Raw genomic sequence first — 21,358 nt, 5'->3', positions numbered from 1 at the left:
CATGTTAGAGTTTTTCTTTTTAATAGGGATTTATGGGCTGTGGTATCATGACTACAGAAAGTGGTCTGAATTGTGTTGGTTCTTTGACACTAAAAGACTTATTTCCAAAGAAGGCAGAAAGCCTGTAAGAGCCAGAGGGATTTGAGGACACCAGGAGAACAAGGTCCTCTGAGTCAACTAAGCAAGGTGCTTACGACCTCACACAGACTGAAGTAGCAAGCACAAGGCCTATATGGGTCTACACCAGGTCCTCTGCATATTTATTATAACTATGAACTTAATATTTTTATGGGACTTCTGATTATGAGAACAAGGATCTGTGACTCTTATCCCTGCTCTTGGGAGTCTTTTTCTCCTGTTGGGTTGTCATGCCCAAATTTGATACAATAGTTTTTGCTTCATCTTTTTATATATTATTTTGTCATTTTTATCTCTTGGAAGCCTGTTGTTTTCTAATTAGAGACAGAAATGGAGTGGATCCAGAGGGGATGGGGCGGGGTCCTCGCTGTGTGAGACAGTATGAGTGACCTGAACTGAGAGTGAAAGAGAAAAGGGGGGAGGTTGGTTTAGGAGCATGAGTTATGTACTATTAAAACACTCCAGAATATAAGATAGAAATTGTAAAGCCTCTTTTAAATGAGAAGGGAAGCAACAAAGATAGGCGGATTAACCTGTCAAGTCAGGGTAGTCATAGAAAAGGCTTAAGTAGCACGGATTGACAGATATGCCTCTTCCAAAAAGCAGACTCAGCAACAATTGATTGAACAGAAAAATGTATGAAGTAGGAATGGTACTGACATATTACGGGATATTCACACGCTGTGTGAAGGTGCATGTACTGTGACTGAGGTAATGAAAAGATGAACAGCCAATAGCTAGGCAAGAGATATTGACAGGACATTCAGGGAGAGAAGGGTAGAGGGGGAAGAATCTAGGCATGTGGGAGAAGCCAGGAGACACACAGAGGAAACAGAAGGAAGAGAGGTAATGCCACATGATAGAATGTAGATTAACATAAATGGGTTAATTTAAGTTATAAGAGCTAGTTAAGGACACGCTTAAGCTATAGGCCATGCTTTTATAATTAATAATAAGTCCCTGTGTTGCTATTTGTGGGCAGGGGAGACAAAGAAAAATCTACGACATATGACATCCAACCTGGAGACTTGAATATCCAAACACAGAACCTGAGAAAATTAAGAAGAGCTCTGGACAAGGAGCCAGACATGGCTGCTTGGTCCTTCAGTCTCTCAGGTGGGCCAGTAATCAGCGTACAGAAGCAGCTACCGGCCACTGCCTGAGGGCTAAAGCCAGATGCCAGTGCCATGCACCAGTGCTGAGCACTGATCTGAGCTGTGTGGTGACTGACACAGCAGTTTAAGGTTGGGCTTACGTGTCAGAGAACACTGCAAGTGTGTGACTGCTATGAGTAAGGTCCAGACCAAGACAGTCTCTGAACAGATATAGTCTATTTAAAACTGTGCCTAGATGCTAAAGAAAGAAAAGAAAATGGGTATAGACACTCATAAAAATAATTTTAAAATATCAGTTTTTGAAAAAATTATAAAGTGATATAAAAAATAAACCAAATAAAAATGAGAAATACACAGGGTGTCTGGATCCTGTATGGTGTTCTGTTGACTTTGAACTTTTTAAATGCTAACATGAAAAACAATAACTGCTGAGAGACATTGGATTTGGGAAACTGCTAAATAAAACCAGCGTGCGTGCGTGCGTGCGTGCGTGCGTGTGTGTGTGTTTAGAGACAGGGTTTCTCAGTATAATGTACTGGAATTCACTCCGTACACCAGGCTGGACTCGAATTCATAAAGATCCACCTGCCTCTGCCTCCCGAGTACTGGGATTAAGACATGTGCCAACACCACCCAACATCCAATTTATATATTTTAAGAATAACTTAATTTGAGAAAATATATTGCATTGGGAAAAGAGGTTATGCCTCTGTTTCCACAGAAACCCTAAGCCCAAGGTTCTCTTCAGAATTAATAAAAATCAGATTTGATTGAGGGAGATCTCCTGACAATCTTGGCTATAGAGATTTTTTAAAAAAAAAAAAAAGAAGAAACCAAGAAAGATTACAGGACAGGTGATGTATATGCTGATTCCTCTACTACAGGAACAGCGCTGAGACTGGATGAGACATGATGAACCCTGCTGGTTACAGAGTCCTCATGACCTCTCTTTCATATGGCATGGAGAGAGGTTTGATTATACAGTTTGAACAAACATAAAGTTAACAGATGCCTTTTACCTGCTCAAGCATAGCAAAAGAGTCTTCTTGAACTGACATTCTTGTTCTTGACACTGCACATTCCATACTTGTGTTAATACAGATATATGTACTACCTTTAAAAGTGTATGTGTTTTCAGAAAAAAAAAAGACAAGACACCAATAAAGACAAGTAGCCCAGGTGATCCAGCCTCTCTAAATTCCTGTTACAGTTTCTGTAAAATTCTACATCCAGAACAGTTTCAAAGCTGCTAGTCAAAATGGTCCAGCTTCACAAACTATCCAGCCAAGACTTATCCAGATAAGTTCTCCACTTCCCCATCACACAGAAACTAAAGAAAAATAATACAGCTAATTTTCCTAGGATTTGACCACTATATTAATTTTCTCAGGGTCCCCTAAAGATGTCATCAACCCCAGACAACAGGAAGCAGTCTATAGAACAGGGCGCCCACATTCCCAAGAGATCGCGTGGAAAGTTTTTGGTCATTCAATGAATTATGGATGTTTATCATCATTTAGGGGGTTTTAAAACCTTTTATATTTTAACAAGAGGGGAAAATGTGGATATTTATAAACTGTATAAAGATATATTTGTTGTGATTGGCGTAATAAAAAGCTGAATAAACCAGGTGGTACATGCCTTTAATCCCAGCACTCAGAAGGCAGAAGCAGTCAGATCTTTGTGAGCCTGAGGCGAGGTCTACAAAGTCAGTTCCAGGACAGCTAGAGTTGTAACACAGAAACCCTGTCTCAAAAAAAAGAAGAAGAAGAAGAAGAAGAAGAAGAAGAAGAAGAAGAAGAAGAAGAAGAAGAAGAAGAAGAAGAAGAAGAAGAGAAAGAGGAAGAGAGAGGAAGGAAGGAAGGAAGGAAGGAAGGAAGGAAGGAAGGAAGGAAGGAAGGAAGGAAGAGAAACCCAAATGCCCAATATTTAGGTAAGACTTATTGGCAGGATTCCCAGGGAGAGAAAGGAAAGGAAGAGGGGGAGAAATCAGATGCCAGGAGACCTGGAGAGAAAAGATGAGGTACAAAATAGAAGAGCCATAATTTCATATAATAGAATGTAGATTAATATAAATGGGTTAATTTAACTTACAAGATCTAGTTAGAAACAAGCATAAGCTATGTGCAAGTTTTCATAATTAATAAGAAGCCTTCTTTGGGCACTGACTTGCAGGACAGAGAAAGACTCATCACACTGACGTAGTCTCCAAAGTCAGGGAAACTAGGAGATAAAAAGCTGAGCTTAGAAACAGTCATCAAATGCCACAGTACACGGCAATGCCTTAACCACTGGCCCTGCTGATAGACCCAAGGACCTTATCCATCTTTGTAAAGAGTGCTGTCTTTCTCTCCTTGCATACAACACAGAATTTATATTTTTAAAACAATGAATGCCTTTGTAGGTAAAGAAAATAATTTGGAAAATGAAGCCCACTTCTCTCCAGACCCACTGGAAGATTTTTTTCCTGTTTTCAGTCTTTTAATGTTAACAAAATTTGCTTACAGTGAAGCTGATTATAAAAACACAGGAGTATAAATGATAACATTAAATCCAGCATCCCCACAGTGAAGAATGGTAAAAGAGCAGGTGCTATCAAAGGAAGACAATAGCCATGGTGATGACTTGTCAGCCAGATAATGGCGCCCTTAGACTGCAAAACCAAGAGCTGTTTAGGGTACTAGCTGTGAAGGGACAAAACCAACTCCATTTTGTGCTGGGCCCCAAGGTGGATATCAGCAGAGCGGGAAGTTCCCTAGCTGGCAGCCCAGCTGCTCGAGATTAATATCAGTCAAGAGGAAAATCCCCTAGACCGGAGCCAATCAGAGAGTCACCCAGAGTCACCCGTACCCCTTATGTCCATAACAATAGATTTGCTGGTTGTTGCCTTTATAAACTCTAAGAATGGTAGGGTACCTCCTCTGGCCCCCGCTGCATCAGTGTGTGAGCTGAGGTCCCTATAGCAATTTGTCCTACAAGATTAAACCTTGTTTTGGCATTTCTGTGAGTCTGTGTCTCCGGTGGTCTTCTTGGGGCTCTCTGTAATTCAGGCACAACAACTACACAGTGGAATTTTGTTGTGATCCAGCTGCCCTCACTCCCCCTGACCAGCAGGGGAACTTCCTTGTGGTCTGTAATTGACAAGGATGTTTGTGTTCTGTCTGGCCAGTGGGTCTCCATAGAAGAAGTAGAGGTATAAAAGGTTGCTGGGCAAAAAAAAAAAGGTTGCTGTTTTTCCACCTGAAAAGAAGTCTCTTTGTCTCAATTCCAACACCCCCAGCCAGGCATGGCTATCCAGGCTGCGCTGGCTGCAGCAAGTGGAGGTTCCACTGAGATCTGGAAAGTGGGGATTTGTGAACTGGGTCGCTGGTAAATCGAGAAGCGTATTGGGGAAGGTAAAGTGTTTTTATTTTTCATCCCCAGAGATAACTCTAAGGAACATCCTCCAAAAGATAAGCAAGTATAAAGAGGCGGGAGGGTGAATTGAAAGGCCTCAAAAAGCAACTGAAACTCTTAAAGCAACAAGGCATGGAAGTAACAAGGAAGACAGCCAAAGATTTTGTACAGGAGGGGGTTTAAATGTTTCAGACTGGGAACACGCCAACTCAGATTAAAATGAGTATGTGTTTATTTATCCTCAAAGATGCTCTGAGGGTCGCCCACTGGCAGACTGGTCAGTAGGGAAGCAATAAAGAGGAGGTAAGAGGGTGAACTGAGGGCCTCAAAAGATAGAATGTATAGAGATGTATGTTATTGTGTTGATTGTGTTGTCTTTTGTGTTCTGGACTGGAGAAAGACATTTGATCTGGGAACTGCTAAGAAAGGTATTTTGTCTTTAAAATACAAGCCTAAGGATTTGATGTTTTGGAAAAGAAGTTCTGCTTTTGTCTCCACAGAGGATGAGAACCTGTGGATTCATTGGAAATTTATATGGTTTGGATCACCGAGACCCCCTGAAATGTTGGTGTAAAATATTCCCAAGAATGCAGCATCCCCACTTAGCAAGAAGTAGCTAAACAGGTTGATGACGCCCAAACTCCCTAAAAGATTGTTAAAGTGGGGCCCCTTCAATGGTTCCAGAGCAGGAGCAGCAAACCTGCTTCCCTAAGTTCTGCTCCACTCCATGCAGCAGTTTGGATCCAGAGTGAGTGCGGCTGGGGTCAGAAGGCAGCTGGAGCAGAGCTTTGCCACCACAGCTACTGCTGCCGGACTTGCTCTCTCACAGACTGTGTGGACGGCTTATACTGTCAACCAGCAGGCTGAAAAGAGTCAGCAATGCTTTGGACATATTCAGTTGGGCATATTGACCTTGAACCAACAAGTAGCTCTGGTTCAGGAGCAAGTGGACTATCTTTGGACTTTTCAACAGTTAATCATGTTATGTGTGTTACTCATGGCGCTGTACTGCATGCTTCTGCTACTGTTGTGGAACTCAACCATCGTATGAGAGGGGTTTAGAATACTGCTTTTGTTATTTTACCACCCAGTTAGTGCATGCTAGATGGTTGCAACACTGGTCGGGCTCCTTGGCACTGTCAGTCCTGGAGATACTTGGTTTAGTGCTATGTGTCTGGGTAGCCATGGACAGGCAATAATTGAGGGCAGGATGCTACCTAAGACAGGGAATATTAGAGGGCTATTCTCCATGACAGGCAACGTATTATAAAATAAAATGGGGGGAGTTGTTGTGATCCAGTTGCCTTCACTCATCCTGACTGGCAGGGGAACTTCTTTGTGGTCTGTAATTGACAAGGATGTTTGTGTTCTTTCTGGTGGGTGGGTCTCCATAGAAGGAGTAGAGGTATAAAAGGTTGCTGGGCAAAATAAAGGTTCCTGTTCTTCCACCTGAAAAGAAGTCTCCGAGTCTCAATCCCGGCACCCCCCCCCCCCCGCCCCGCCCCACCAGTCTTGGCTATCCAGGCTGTGCTGGCTGCAGCAGAATTTGTAGATGTGTCTTGTTTTCTATTTGTTATTTAATAATAGTTTGCATAAGTTATCTTTATAAACAACTTTTGTGCTCCTAATATAAATTAAGTGTGATTCTCCTTTGTAGGGCGCCAAGGCACCACAACCCTGCTGTCATTTCCTGCCTCTCAAGCGGCTTCGGCCCCGCCCCGAGGCGCTTGGCGCACTTTCCCGAATGGCACGATCCAGCCACCAATCGTGAGCTGACGCATAAGATCAGGAGCGGCCAGAGCCATTCAGACTCGGACACGTCTCAGGCTTTGTTCTGCACGGCTTATAAGCCGTGCGCGCCAGGGTCCGGGGTCCTTCGCCATCAACCTCAAGTTTGTATGCTCCCAATAAAAGTACGTTCTGAGAAGAATCCTGTTGTGGTAGTCTCTTCTGCTGGCGGATGCGGCGTGCCACAAGTGGTGCCGACACCCGGGAAGTTGACATCTGGGCACCGTGCAAGGACCCCCGGCTCATCGGGAAGGATTCAGAACTTAGGCATACGGAGCGGCGGTACCGGTAAGTTCTCCAAAGGTAACAGTGACGTGCTGGTGGGAGGAATAGTCCTATCGTGGGTAGTAGCTGTGATCGTCTTAACATCATGGGGAATGACACTTCAAACCCGCGGGTCGCAGAGAGTTTTCTCCTCCCGCTTCAGCGGTTGTTGAAACAGCGAGGTCTAAAGATCTCTGATCGCTCTATAAGGGGATTCTTGGAGGACATTGACCAGGCGGCTCCGTGGTTCGGGGTGACAGGGGACGTCAATCTCCCCTGTTGGGTAAAGCTAGGACAAGATCTCGAGAAGGCTAAAGCTGAGGGGAAATTATGGCCAGGAACAAAGCCCCTTTGGCGGTTGATACGCTCTTGCCTTAAAGATGGCACGTGCATCGAAATTGTCAGCGAGAGTCGCAGAACTCTCTCTGCCCACCAGGATAGCATGTCAGAATCAAATAGCAAAAAGGAGGGAGAACTAAAAGAAAGGAAACCTAGGGATAGTAAAAAGAGCTCTAAAGGAAATAAAGAAAAGACAGACCATGGGAAAATGGGACAAAAACCCTCCGGGCTGTACCCAGTCCTGGATGAGTTTGCACACCTGACCCTCTCAGATACCTCTGAGGAGGAATTGGATCTAGAGGAGGAGGAAGAAGTAGAGGAAGTTGCCGCAGAGTATGAGCAGGGACGGTATAGTCCGGACAACTCCGATCCACCCCCATATTGCCCACAAAAGGGGCATCTGACAGGGATCCCATCCGCGCCAGTTGCCTCAGGCGCATTTTTTATAAAACCCAGTACATGGAGTCAGCTGGCCAGTGCATTTCCAGTATTTGAAGACCCCGCTACGCAGAATAGGTATCATGAGCCAGTAGGGTATAAGTAACTGAAGGATCTGGCTGAGTCGGTCAGGACGTATGGAGTGAGTGCTAGTTTTACCCTGGCCCTCATGGAGCGTCTTGCCCAGAATGCCATGACTCCTTCAGATTGGTTTGGCGTGGCTAAAGCATGCTTAACCTTGGGGCAGTATTTAGAGTTTAAATCAATTTATACTGACTTCGCCTATTCCCAGGCCAGAATAAATGTGATGAATGGGAATAAGTTCTGGACAGCAGACATGTTACTGGGACAGGGGCAGTGGATTAATAATCAGACAGCCCTCCCAGTAGAAGTCTATACACAAATTAACAAAATAGCCACACGGGCATGGAAAGCCATCCCCAACAAAGGAGAAGTGGCCGGTAATCTTACAAAAATAATCCAAGGCGCCACAGAACCATTTTCTGACTTTGTGGCGCGTATGATGGAGGCTGCAGGCCGCACGTTTGGGGACATGGACCACGCCATGCCCCTCGTAGAGCAATTAGTGTACGAGCAATGTACTAAGGACTGCAGGCGTGCCATAGCCCCGTGGAAGGCAAAAGGCTTGCAGACATGGATGAAAGCATGCAGGGAAGTTGGAGGGCCCTTGTCCAATTCAGGGTTAGCAGCGGCTGTGTTGGCGGCTGCAAAAACAGTTGGTAAAGGGCGTGGCGGATGTTTTCGGTGTGGGCAGGAAGGACATTACAAGAAACAATGTCCAAACAATGGAGGGGGGAGCAAAACAGGAAACCACAAGCCGGATGTTTGCCCTAGGTGCAAGAAAGGGAAACATTGGGCAAATGAGTGCCGGTTGGTAAAAGACATACATGGGCAGCCCATTACAACACCTCAAGGGCCAAAAGACGGGAACAGGGGCCCCCGTCCCCAGGGCCCACGAATATATGGGGCACTGCAGAACCCGTCATTTCGCCCCCCGTCACAGCCAGGAGAGCAACCTCAGGCTCTGCAGGGCTGGACATCTGTGCCACCTCCAGAGTGGTATTAACACCTCGAATGGGAGTACAGCCTGTAGAGTCAGATTTTAAAGGCCCATTACCCAAGGACACAGTGGGTCTGCTTCTTGGCAGATCCTCATCTGCCTTGAAGGGATTGGTCATTACTCCAGGAGTCATAGATCCTGATTATGAAGGAGTTGTAAAAATATTGTGTGCTTCCCCTCGAGGTATAACAGCTATCTCTCCAGGGGATCGGATAGCCCAATTAATAATTTTACCCAGTCTGCATGCTAGCTTCCCCGCTAAGGATAAGTATAGAGGTGACAGGGGCCTTGGCTCCACCGGAGTTGATCTGGCATGTCTTTCGCTAACACTAGACAACCGTCCGATAATAGATTTAAAGATAGAAGGGAGGACATTTTCTGGACTGTTGGATACTGGAGCCGACCGCAGCATTATAGCCAAAGGCTCTTGGCCTAAACGCTGGTCACTGCAGTCATCCTCCCAAACATTACTAGGCTTGGGCTATGCCCAGGCTCCAGAAATAAGTGCAAAGGAATTAACCTGGTCCTTTAGTGAGGGACAAAAAGGGAGATTCCAACCCTTTGTGGTGAATCTTCCCATTACCCTCTGGGGAAGAGATGTGTTAAGCCAAATGGACACGAAACTGTCTACTGAATATTCTTCGGCTAGCAAAAATATTATGATGAGTTCAGGATTTGTACCAGGAAAAGGGCTTGGAAAAGGTCTCCAAGGCATGACGGAGCCTATAGAGGCACAAGGAAACATAGATCGTAGAGGGCTGGGTTTTTCATAGGGGCCACTGGAGATGGAATTCCTATACCTTGGACTACCTCCACCCCGGTCTGGATCCCCCAGTGGCCCCTCTCCCAGGAAAAACTGCTTGCTGCCCAGGAATTAGTCCAAGAACAGCTAGCTGCAGGTCATCTTGAACCCTCTCAATCACCTTGGAATACGCCCATATTTGTAATAAAAAAGAGATCAGGCAAGTGGAGGTTGTTGCATGACCTTAGGGCGGTTAATCAACAAATGCAGCTTATGGGCCCAGTACAACGGGGCTTACCAATCCTTTCTAGTATCCCTGCTGATTGGCCGGTAATCATACTTGACATTAGGGACTGTTTTTTCTCAATACCCTTGGCAAAGGAAGACTGTTGCCGTTTTGCCTTTACTTTGCCCTCTGTCAATCATGAACAACCAGATGCACGATTTCAGTGGTGTGTCTTGCCACAGGGGATGGCCAACAGTCTCACTATGTGTCAGCTCTTTGTTGGACAGACTCTTAATCCAGCACGCCTGAAGTATCCCCACATCCGGGTTTGTCATTATATGGATGACATATTAATAGCTGCACCAACGTCACTATTGCTGGAAGAAGCTTATGTACAGATCGTTAAGGATCTAGAAAACAAAGACCTAGTTATAGCCCCCGAAAAAGAACAGAGGGACGAAGTGGGGAAGTTTTTGGGAGCCCTTCTTTCATCAACTCAGATTCGGCCGCAAAAGATTCAGATCAGGACAGGTAAATTGGAGACTCTAAATGATTTTCAGAAGTTGCTAGGAGATATTAATTGGCTTAGGCCATATTTGCCTATAACTACGGCCGAGCTTAAACCACTATTTGCCGTTCTAGAAGGAGACCCCAGGGTTACGTCTCCGCGCATTTTAACCCCAGAAGCACGGGAAGTGATCAATAAGGTAGAAAAGGCCATTGAAATGGTGCATCTGACACGCATAGTGCCTACCGAACCATTATACCTTTGTGTTCTTCCCACCGTCTTGCAACCTACTGCTGTTTTATGGCAGAAGGGCCCGTTACTCTGGATTCATGCACATGCTTCCCCACAAAAAACAGTTGAACACTACCCTACTGCTGTGGCAAATCTAGCATTACAAGGTCTTAAGTCAGTCATGTTGCATTTTGGCATTTTCCCACATGTTCTGCTTGTACCATACACTCCTTCCCAAATTCAAGTTCTAGGGGCTACAGTAGATGATTGGGCTGTTCTTCTTTGTAGCTTTTCTGGAAAAATAGATAACCATTATCCTAAAAGTCCCTTATTACAGTTTGTAACCCGTCACCCAGTTATTTTTCCCAAAATTACCTCCGCCAGGCCCTTGGCAGGAGTCAAAGACATTTATACAGATGGCTCCAAAAGTGGCCGAGGAGCCTATGTAGTGCTTGGAGAGAACCCAGTTCTTGTTCAATTTGAACCAGAGGCACCTCAAATTGTGGAATGTCGCATAGTCTGCCACATTTTTAAAATGTTTTCGGAGCCATTTAATCTGATCTCCGACTCGCATTATGTTGTCAATGTAGTTTGACACCTTGAAATAGCTGCAGATATCAGTCCAAAAAGTCCCGTGGCAAGCATCTTGATTGAACTCTGCAGCCTCATTAGGCAGCGAACTAAACCCTTTTATATTGAACATATAAGAGCTCATACTCTCCTTCCAGGCCCCATGGCAGAACATAATGCCTTGGCAGATACTGCTGCTAGGACCCTAGCGTTGCCAGTCCTGACTGACCCGGAACTCGCTAAACAGTTCCATCAATTATATCATGTTCCAGCTACAACTCTGCGCTTAAAGTTTAAAATACCACGCCATGTTGCCAGGGAGATTGTGACTTCCTGTCCCTCTTGTGTAACCTTCCAACATCCACCTCATACTGGGGTCAATCCTAGAGGGTTGCGACCTGGTGAGATGTGGCAAATGGATGTTACACATATTTCTAGTTTTGGGAGATTACAGTATGTTCACGTGCCTGTCGACACCTGCTCAGGCATTATCCATGCCTCCCCTCTTTCGGGAGAAAAAACGGCTAATATTCTTACACACTGTCTGGAAGCTTGGGCAGCCTGGGGAAAACCCAGGATTCTTAAAACGGATAATGGCCCTGGCTACTCTTCAAAAGGTTTTCAAGCCTTTTGTAAGCAACTGCAGGTGTCCCATGTCACAGGCCTGCCATATAATCCCCAGGGTCAAGGTGTGGTGGAGCGAGCTCACCGATCCCTGAAAGAACTCATTCAAAAACAAAAAGGGGGAATAGCAGAAGGCTACTCTCCCAGGAACAAAATATCTATTGTGCTCTTTACTTTAAATTTTTTGATTGTCAATGATAAAGGACAATCCGCTGCCTGTAGGCATGTGGATCTGATTCAGATAAAATTTCCTCCTGTAAAATGGAAGGATGTGTTGGATAACACATGGAAAGGCCCGGATCCGGCTATAACCAGATCCAGGGGAGCTGTTTGTGTCTTTCCGCAGGACCAAGACAATCCTGTTTGGGTGTCAGAAAGACAACCTCGAGTGCTACGCCATGAAGACCTTCATAATAGTGCTGAGCCTGATGGCGATCGGCACAATCGTCGCCAAGAAGATGACGCTGTGGGCAGTGACCAGAACCTGGCCCATCCCGATGCCAGTGCATGCAAACTCTAGTGCACTTCCAGTAATTTTTTCTACATCCTGTGATATGGATGTGCCCTGCATGATTCCTATTGGCGGTAACCCACAACGCTTTAATGCTTCTAAGATTAACTTGTTAGGCTCCTATTATTTTTCCCTGAACAATGCCAGCTGCATTCTGTTAAGGAAGAGAAATATTACTGCCTGGTTAAATCCTCTTCAGAATGCTAGGGTCTCTGTCGGAACGATATTTTCCGTCCTGACACGGGATATTCAAGGACAGCACACAGGCAGCGGCAGTGATGAAAATGGCTCAAACGCAGTAAATATTACCACCCTAGCCATTACAAGCACTACACGTGTACCCCAACCTTATGATGGGACCCAGATTGGCACTCGATTTACAGCTTCGCCCCATTGTGAACCAGATACCTCATTTCTCCCGGTTTTTACCATATGCCAAAGCAAATCGTGGGAGAAAAAATCAGTTAGTGAGGGTTTTACTATGTCACCACCACTAAAGCGATTTGTATGGGGAAGAGGAAATGCTTCAAGTGTTGGAGATGGTTGGCCTTGGTTTCAGTGACTTGTCTCTAATGAGGCCGGTGCTGTGTCTGATATTTCCACCTTGGCTCGGACCGATGACGTAGTACATAAGATGCTTAACATTTCAGGAAGAGTAAAAACTGGGCGATTATATAATATCACTGTTAATGGAGAGAAGTCTAACGCCATTTATTCCAGGGCTGAGGTATGTGTGCAGGCACCTTTTGCATTTTTACTTGTGAGTTCCACTAACCACATTGTAAATTGTGCTGAAGATCAATGCTGGCTTACAGAATGCTGGAATAATACCTGGCCAACTACAGTGGTCATGAAAGTGCCTACAATAGTTCCCATTCCAGTGGAAGCAGATCCGGATACTTTTCCGCTGATGACCTTGCTAAGGGAACGTAGGGACTTTGGTATTACTTCTGCAATAGTGGCTGCCATAGTCTTTTCAGCAGGCAGCGCTATAACTGCGGCAGTGGCTATGGTCAATCAAGTACAAATGGCACAAACCATTAACAAAGTTGTGGAACAAACATCAAGGGTCCTTGAGGCCCAGAATGTGGTTAACAAACACTTGCTGTCAGGCATTGTGGCAGCTAATCAAAGAATAGGATGCATTTCACAAATGAAACATATGTGCATAACCCCTTTGAGATTTACTGATGCAGGAAATAAGAGCAATATGCTGGGAGACTATTTAGCTGGAAACTGGTCGCGAGAGGCAGAGCAACTCATTCAGCAGCAGCTGGTCCAAATTGCTGAACTTAATGGAACCCGTGTTGATCCTGTCACCCTCAAAGAACTGACCTCTTGGTTGACTTCAGTTCTCACCTTCTTTAAGGAATGGGTTGGGGTGGGATTGTTTGGCGCTTTAATATGCCTAGGCGTTTTCCTATGTCTGTGGCTACTGTACCGTCTCCAAGCGCGACAGGCTCGAGATAAAGCTGTGATCGTTCAGGCGCTGGCAGCGATTGATGAGGGTGTCTCCCCCCAGGTATGGCTTGCCAGCCTTAAGAGGGATTTGTGAGGCCTCAGCCCTTGCACCCAGCGACATTATTGTCATTGCACCTGGTAGGGTGGGGCTCTTGCAGAAAGCCAATGGCCTTTGCACCCCGATTGGCCTTGTTGCCCTTGCACTCGGGAAGGCATTGGTGGCCAATGGCCTTTGCACCCCAATCGGCTTTGTTGCCCTTGCACTTGGGAAGGCGTTGGCATCCTTTCCCTCTGGAACCACTGTCCTTGATCGGTTGGATCATCATGAGGTTCTGACCTGATCGGATACATCCCGGGCGTCTATTAATATATATATAAGGGGGAGATGTAGGGCGCCAAGGCGCCACAACCCTGCTGTCATTTCCTGCCTCTCAAGCGGCTTTGGTCCCGCCCCGAGGCGCTTGGCGCACTTTCCCGAATGGCACGATCCAGCCACCAATCGTGAGCTGACGCATAAGATCAGGAGCGGCCAGAGCCATTCAGACTCGGACACGTCTCAGGCTTTGTTCTGCACGGCTTATAAGCCATGCGCGCCAGGGTCCGGGGTCCTTCGCCATCAACCTCAAGTTTGTACGCCCCCAATAAAAGTACGTTCTGAGAAGAATCCTATTGTGGTCGTCTCTTCTGCTGGCGGACGCGGCGTGCCACACTCCTTCAATTGTGTGATTCTAAGGTCATGAGAGGGCTTTGCACAAGGCCCTGATTTTAATGTAGTGGTGGTTTTCATACCAATGTCATTCATTCTTTTGAAATCTTACATGTTCTGATTGAATTTCAGATATATTTTTGAAACTACACATATCATGTGAACAGAAGTAAAAGAGCTCATATTAGTATATGAACAGAAACAAAAGAGCCCGAGAGAAGGCATAAGAAACAGGGGTTTGCTCATTAACACAGATTCCGTGTCAATTAACACATTCAGAAATTCCATCAAAATACTAAACTGGAAGACATAATATGTACACAAAGGACCTATGGGGTTAAAAGGGAGAGGAGGAAATAGATATATGTTACATAGTATATGATACAAATTTTTAAAAAGGAAGAGTTGTGACACCACATTATGAGTCAAGGAACTTCCAAAAATGCCATTGAGTTCATTTTGTGTTGCCCACCTACTGCTGGGCACGCAGCCTAGCCTTAACAGTAGTTTGTTTTCCTAGTGAGACTCCCTTTGAGCAAACTAAATTTTCATTTGTAAGTGGTTACCAATTGAAGCTTTCTTCGGGGCTAAGGATGGGGAAGGTCTCCACTTCTCCATTCAGCTCTAGGACTGTAGCTGGTGCAGACGACCCGCGCAGGTCCTGTGTGCGCTGCCTCTGTCTCCGAGAGTTCGTATGTGTGTAGATCCTGTTGACTTAGAGAACCTGGTTTTAGTGGGGTCCTCTGTCCCCTCTGGCTCTTGCACTCTTTCTGTCTCCTCTTCCATGGGGTTCCCTGGTCCCTGAGAGGAGCGATTTGATGGAGACATTCCTTATAGGTCTGAGTGTTCCAAGGTCTCTCGCCCTTTGCATAATGCCTGGCTTTGAGTGTCTATATTTTTTTCCCATCTCCTTCTTCAGACTTGGGAAATTTTCTTCTATGATTTTGTTGAAAAGGATTTCTGTACCTTTATCTGGAGTTCTTCTCCTTCCTGTATTCCTATTATTTTAGATTTTGTGTTTTCATAGTGTCCTAGATTTTCTAAAGGGTTGGGGACAGGATTTTTTTTTAAGATTTAACATTTTCTTAGATACTCATTTCTACTATTGTGTCTTCAGTGCCCGAGATTCTCTCTTCCGTCTCTTGTATTGTTAATGAGGCTTGCCTCGGAGGTTCCTGTTCAAGTTCTTAAATTTTTCATTTCCAGATTTCCCTCAGTTTGGGTTTTCTCTATTGATTCTATTTCTACTTTCCAATCATGAACTGTTTTATTCATTTCCTTCCACTGTTTGTTTGTGCTTTAATTGCTTTAATGGATTTTCTTTTCTTCCCTCTTTAAGAACCTCTATACTATTCAAAGAGACTGTTTTAAGTATCTTTGTCTAGTGCTTTAGCAAGGCTGCAACATTCTAGGCCTACTGTTGTAGGGTTGCTTCACTCTAATGGAGACACAATGTCCTGGTTGCTATTGTGTTTTTGTACTTGTGTCTTGGTTTGGAATTATTATAATTCTAGGTACTGATATTTGGTCTTGTCTTTGTTGGGTGGGTGTTTTGTTGCTTGCTTGCTGTTGCCCCCTCTGGTTCTCAGGATAGAGTGGTGGCTGTGTATTGCCTGGTAGGAAATCCTTCTGGCACCCTGATAGGTGGGGCACTGGGGGTTTCTAGTAAAATGTGTTCCTAGGTATTGGGAGCTGAATATTAAGAATGGGCTTGGGAAGGGCATTGGAAAGGGATGCTAAGGGAGGAGGAAAGCGTGATGCTCTGGTATGATCTGTTTAGTGCTTTGGAAATGGGGGCAGACAAGGTGGTCTGCTGCTGAGCTGGGGTGAGCCTGGGAGGCTGGATATAGAGGAGAGTTGTGAGAGAGAAGATGTGAAGCTCGCCTCCCTGCTCCCCTGGACAGAGTAGCCTGCTGGTTACTAAGGAATGCCTGATGGAGTTGGGACCTGGGAGAAAATGAGTACAGGGAGAAAGATAGGAGGGGAAGACCTGTGTGGACCCCTGGAGACGGGGCAGGGGGAGAAGGGAGACTGCAGCAGGTGGTCTGCTACAGAGCTGGGGTGAGACCTGGGGTTGGATTTGGAGGACGGAAGAAGAGGTAAAGATCCGCAGTTAGCGCACCTGCTTCCCTGGCCTGTCTTGTCAGTCATCTTTTAATATAGAGTCTAAGTACAATAGCCAATAGATAAGAACAATGGGGACAGAAGAAAAACCTTTAACAGTTCTGCTAAGGAGATGTCCTTTCTGCCACACTGTGTGTTGTTCATGCTGAATGTACCTGCATGTTTTGGGTTAAAATGAACTCTTTAGGGTGAGGAGATTTTTCATGACCATGTGATCAATTCCATATAATATCTTGGTTGTTTTGTTGTTGTTGCTGCTGTTGTTGTTCAAATTATTCCAAATCATTTTCTTCTCCCAATACAATACTGCTCAGACTGAGAGCCAGTTTTTCTCCATTTCAACGAGTGTCTATTTCAGAATCTCGAGGAGCCAAGTGAGACTGGCAATCACTCTGGAACCTACTCTGTCCATTCTACTGGACATCCAGGTGCTATTTTTCTTTATCACAATTTAAAAGAAAAATTGTGGCCAGAACATCATTTCTGTCCCATCAACCATGAAGGCACAGTCCTACCCAGGAACTCCCCAGGGTTCTCCTCCTATGATGCGGGCACCCCAACCATGACAAGATGCCTGACAAAAACTCAGCAGTAGGGTCCACGCCAGAATGCAGCTAAGCATGGCAGAGGTTTCTAAGGAAGGGGTGCACAAAAGACTGAAGCCGACCAAGGGAAACCTGTGTCCTACAGTGCCATCAATCTGTCTGGAAGAGCTCGTATGACATGTTTCTGAGAGGAAGTCTTAAGGCAGAGATCAGATTTCCCATAAACCTGCACACTTTTACAAGATACACAAGATACAGAAGGGCATCTGAGCTTAGATCATAGAATGTTTGTAAATATCCTAGGCAGAACGCTGAAACATCTAATGAGGGGGAAGACAAGATGGCCCTCTTGTTTAAACACAGCCTGACATATTGCAATCTTCAATGCAGTATTGACAAACAAAATACAGCAAATTGTCAAAATGCTTGAAAACCAAATGGTGAGAGTCAAGTAAAATGAGTTTAAAGAGTCAACTCATCAGCTAGTAGGTGTCTTGAACACTGGAGCACCGAATGATAGGTGTGCACTTAGTGTTCATAAAAAAAAAAAAAGTCAGGATGCAGATGAGTGCATAAAGCTAAAAAGTGTCTTACCAATAATAAGGAAAGAAAAAAGCCATATTAAATAATAAAATAGCACCCAGAAATACTTTCTATGTAACATTTCTCCTGCCTTCCAGAGAAGTTATTTAACAGGTACTAAATCCATGCTCCCATGTAAATCCTAAGGACATCTAACTCCTTTAGGATATCTACAAGTGATGTGCTACATACAAGTTTGTCTTATTAATACAATCATTAAATAAGCTCTTGCTATAGCTAAATATTGAGCTGCTCACAATTTTTCTGCTATTTACTCTGATAAGAAGAGCAGCAAATAGTCTAACATAGAAACACCAAGATATATTAATAAGCACAAAAAATATACAGTAGTTGTTTTTTTAATCCCCCTTTGAGCATTTTATATTCTTTATCTCTCCATAAAGCAAAGTTCAACATAATGCACACATTTTCTTAACAAATACTCAGTGACATGATTAAGGCTCTTTATAATAAAAGAAACTTGTTTTTTCATTTTAAATTCTTGCTTTTATTGATAATATTTTTATTATTAATATTGTTGATAGTAGTAATAATGTAACCCATAAATGTTATAATTCCCCTTTTCTCTCTGAAACAATCCATCAGCAAACACATAAACACAAAACAAATCCAAGACAAAACAAAGGTACCCTGGAAGCTAAATCATTCTAAATACCTACAGTTTAAACTCTCAAATATCACACTTACACCACACACACACAGACACACACCATGCAAAAGATGGTTTATGCCTCCATCTAGTGGCTGTGGAATATAGCACACAGATGCACAAAAGTGATACCCAGAGGGATAACTGCAAAATCCATTTGCCCAGGGATGTAGAATCAGGAGACAGCAGGAGACAAGCATCTAACGTGTAACCATCCTCCTAGCTGACTAAGGTTGCAACAGAGCAACCTTGCCTGCTTCCTTCTGCCCAGTTTCATGAGTTTGACAACATCAAACAGGAATAACACTGAATTTGTTTTTCTCTTAGTCTGCCTTAATTTTTATCACCCTGTAACTAGTACCTGTTTGTTCTATGAGGCATTTACATCAGATCACAAGAATAATAAAGATATAGTCAGAAAGCTCCCATATACTGCTATAAAGAGCATAAATTTACAAATTATTTTGGTGCTGATTAGTAAAGATGAATAAGCATATAACTTAGGAGCTATCAACTCCACTACTGGGTAAGAGCTCTTGAGTGCTGGTTTGTGACCTCCAGGGCACATCCCAAAGAAACATACTGATGGCAATCAATGGGTCTGTTAATTTGACTATATCAAATGTCTATCTTAATTGTAACCAGTTGTTAACTAAGATTAAGCATTTCCTTAATCCTAAGATTAAGGCATCTGTGGTAGTTTGAATGTAATTGACTCTCATACTTTTATAGGGTGCAGCACTATTAGGAAGTGTGTTCTGGTTGGAGTGGACATGGCCTTGTTGGAGGAAGTGTGTCACTGTGGGGGCAAGCTTTGAAGTGCCCTATGCTCAGGATATTGCCCAGTGTGTCAGTTGACTTCCTACTGCTTTCTGGTCAAGATGTAGCCAATATCCTGTCTGCTTGCACATCCATGCTACCTGTCATGATGATAATGAACTGAACCTCTGAAACTGTATATGAGTCACCTGAATTAAATATTTCCTCTATAAGAGTTGCCGTGGTCATGGTGTCTCTTCACAGCAATGAAAACCGTAACTAAGGCAGGAGGCAATAAACAGTATCAGGACTTGTGGCCTTCTAGACGACAGATCATAAATATTGTGTTCCAATTATATTTGTTACAAACATACTTATTCTGATCATTAAAATTCTCTTGCATCTACAATTAGATTTTGCTATTCTGTGTCTGATAAATATGTCTACTTTTTTGAAACATTACATTTATATTTCCATCATTTAAATTCAATTCTTTCCTTGTATTCAATTCATCATTTGTTTTCTTTGCACCTCTATGCATGTTACACATTTAAGAGCATCAGAGATTACAGTGCTCATAAGATTTACCAAGGGTTCTTATTATACTAAGAATGATTACAAATGCCTCAGAGAAAGGCCCTGGTGGACCTGCTACAAATCAGCTGACAGAGGTCAACTCTGCTCTGCCCAGACAGAAAAATGAGCTGGTCTTTGGCAGCTTTCATTCATCCCTGTCTGGCAGCAGTCAATGTCAGCCACTGGGAAGAGCAATGACAAATCGTACCTTCCATGCGACAGAATACATACGCCTCCAGAATCAGGACCCTGGGCCCTGCAAGCACTACAGCTTGAGTAGGCCCAGAAGGCCCAATTCCTAAGCATTGCTCTGGGTACATTGCAGCTTCTAGTCAGGCCTAATACCCCAATTCCTCAGTCCCTAATGACAGCTTGTGTTATACTTTTTATGTAAATCTAGGAATCTAGGCTCCTGGAATCTGACCACCAGCCAGCAATACAGCTCTCAGCCTGCAATCTAAGACCCTCATCCCTAAAACCTCCATGGCTCTCTGGAAATCTCCTGGTGACCATTTCTGTTTTCTGGATCGTTCCATCCTTCATCTGTCTCAACTCTCCTCCCTTTCTTAGAATCCCTCTACTTGGCCAAGACTCTCAGGTGCTTCTTGGACCATCAATTAACTGGCCCCTACCTCACAGCTCGCCTGCTAACTCTTTAGCTTCCCTGCCTTCTGCCCCTCTGCTGTCACTGTTACTCTGAGGTCTCCTCTGCCTCTTTCTTGGCATTAACCAGCAGAACTCACAACACTGAATGGAAACAAGTAAGAGATGCCTCTATTGAGTCTGATTTTGCAACACCAAGGGAGATAGTACAGAAAATTGGCACTGAGTGGATTCACTAAATTTGAGCAGCCTTCTTATACAACCAGAGATGAGGCATCCAGACCAATCATAGCCATTGAATTGAAAGCAATCACAGCTTTACCTCCTCAGCACTATTAAGCTACCTTGGGGAGTGGGTCCTCTCTGACCCAGACAGAAATGGACACAGGGTCATCTAGAGTTCATCTATACTGTGAGGGTAAAAAGACCTGGTTAAAAACTGTTTAAAAAAATGTCCTGGTTCAGGCTACACTTTCAGAAGTCCGAGTTTTCTAAAGGCAGAGACAAAGTGATAGAGATGGCAGGTGCTGGCATTAGGGTAGTCTTGGTGGCTATTGACAGTCCTTTTGTTCAAGATAGCGAGTGCTTCAAGGGGTAGCCCAATATTTGCTAACAGTAATCGTTATGAATTTAACAGTGTCTAGAAGAGATGAACTCCCTCATGTGTGTCAGAATGAGGAGACATTTACAAAGAAATTCCAACAGTTTTGTTCATAATCATCAAACTGACAAAAATAATGTATACTTCTACATTACTGTGCATGTAATAGAATAGTTTAAAACAGAGACATGAATAGATTCTTGCAGCTGTATCAATGTGAGTTTTGAAAGCCTAAACCAAAGTACAAGAATCACGTGAAAACAATAAAAAAAAATCCCCCGTAACTTAAACAGAAATCTAGATTTGACAAAGAGTAGCAATATAATAATGAGAATTACATACAACATTGGATTTTAAAGAAAAATCGAAGTGATGAAATAAAAATCTGGACAGTGAGGTTAGAGGAGGGTCACCTGGAAGGAGAGTGTCTCGAGCTTACATTTAGTGCTGTATTCTGTTTCCCAACCCTGGCGGCAAGAGCACAACCACTCCTAATTAACAACTCAGAGAGAAAAGACCTTGAACCCATGAACCAAAAAGAGGATAAGAACTTGAGAATTGGGGGCAGGAAAAAATAGAAATACACATTCTGGGGAAAGGTAATAAAAGGGAGCTTTTGATAATAAAAATTGTACTCTTCAAGGTTTAAATCTTCATGAATGAGCTAAAAGAAAAAAAGGGAATTTCTCCCACCCCAACAACACTATGAACAAGGAGGATTTTTTTTAACTTTCTGAAAATGTCATGTGTAAACACAGTA

The 21,358-nt window shown here is 43.9% G+C and overlaps 1 long non-coding RNA gene and 1 other non-coding gene across 2 annotated transcripts; one reads left to right on the top strand and one right to left on the bottom strand.

Annotated features, from left to right (window-relative positions):
- Positions 1–3,498: 3,498 nt before the first annotated feature.
- On the bottom strand, positions 3,499–3,620 carry LOC125391455 (U6atac minor spliceosomal RNA). The gene has a single exon (XR_007229141.1). It is a non-coding gene; the product is annotated as a U6atac minor spliceosomal RNA (small nuclear RNA).
- Positions 3,621–4,498: 878 nt separating this feature from the next.
- On the top strand, positions 4,499–6,108 carry LOC146891424 (uncharacterized). Its single transcript, XR_014997440.2, has 2 exons — positions 4,499–4,648; positions 5,150–6,108. It is a non-coding gene; the product is annotated as an uncharacterized LOC146891424 (long non-coding RNA).
- Positions 6,109–21,358: the final 15,250 nt, after the last annotated feature.

Source organism: Myodes glareolus, chromosome 16 (assembly GCF_982192425.1).
Source record: "Myodes glareolus chromosome 16, mMyoGla1.1, whole genome shotgun sequence".
Classification (NCBI taxonomy): domain Eukaryota; kingdom Metazoa; phylum Chordata; class Mammalia; order Rodentia; family Cricetidae; genus Myodes; species Myodes glareolus.
Note: the sequence above shows the minus strand (reverse complement) of the source record. Positions and strands in the feature narration are given on the sequence as shown.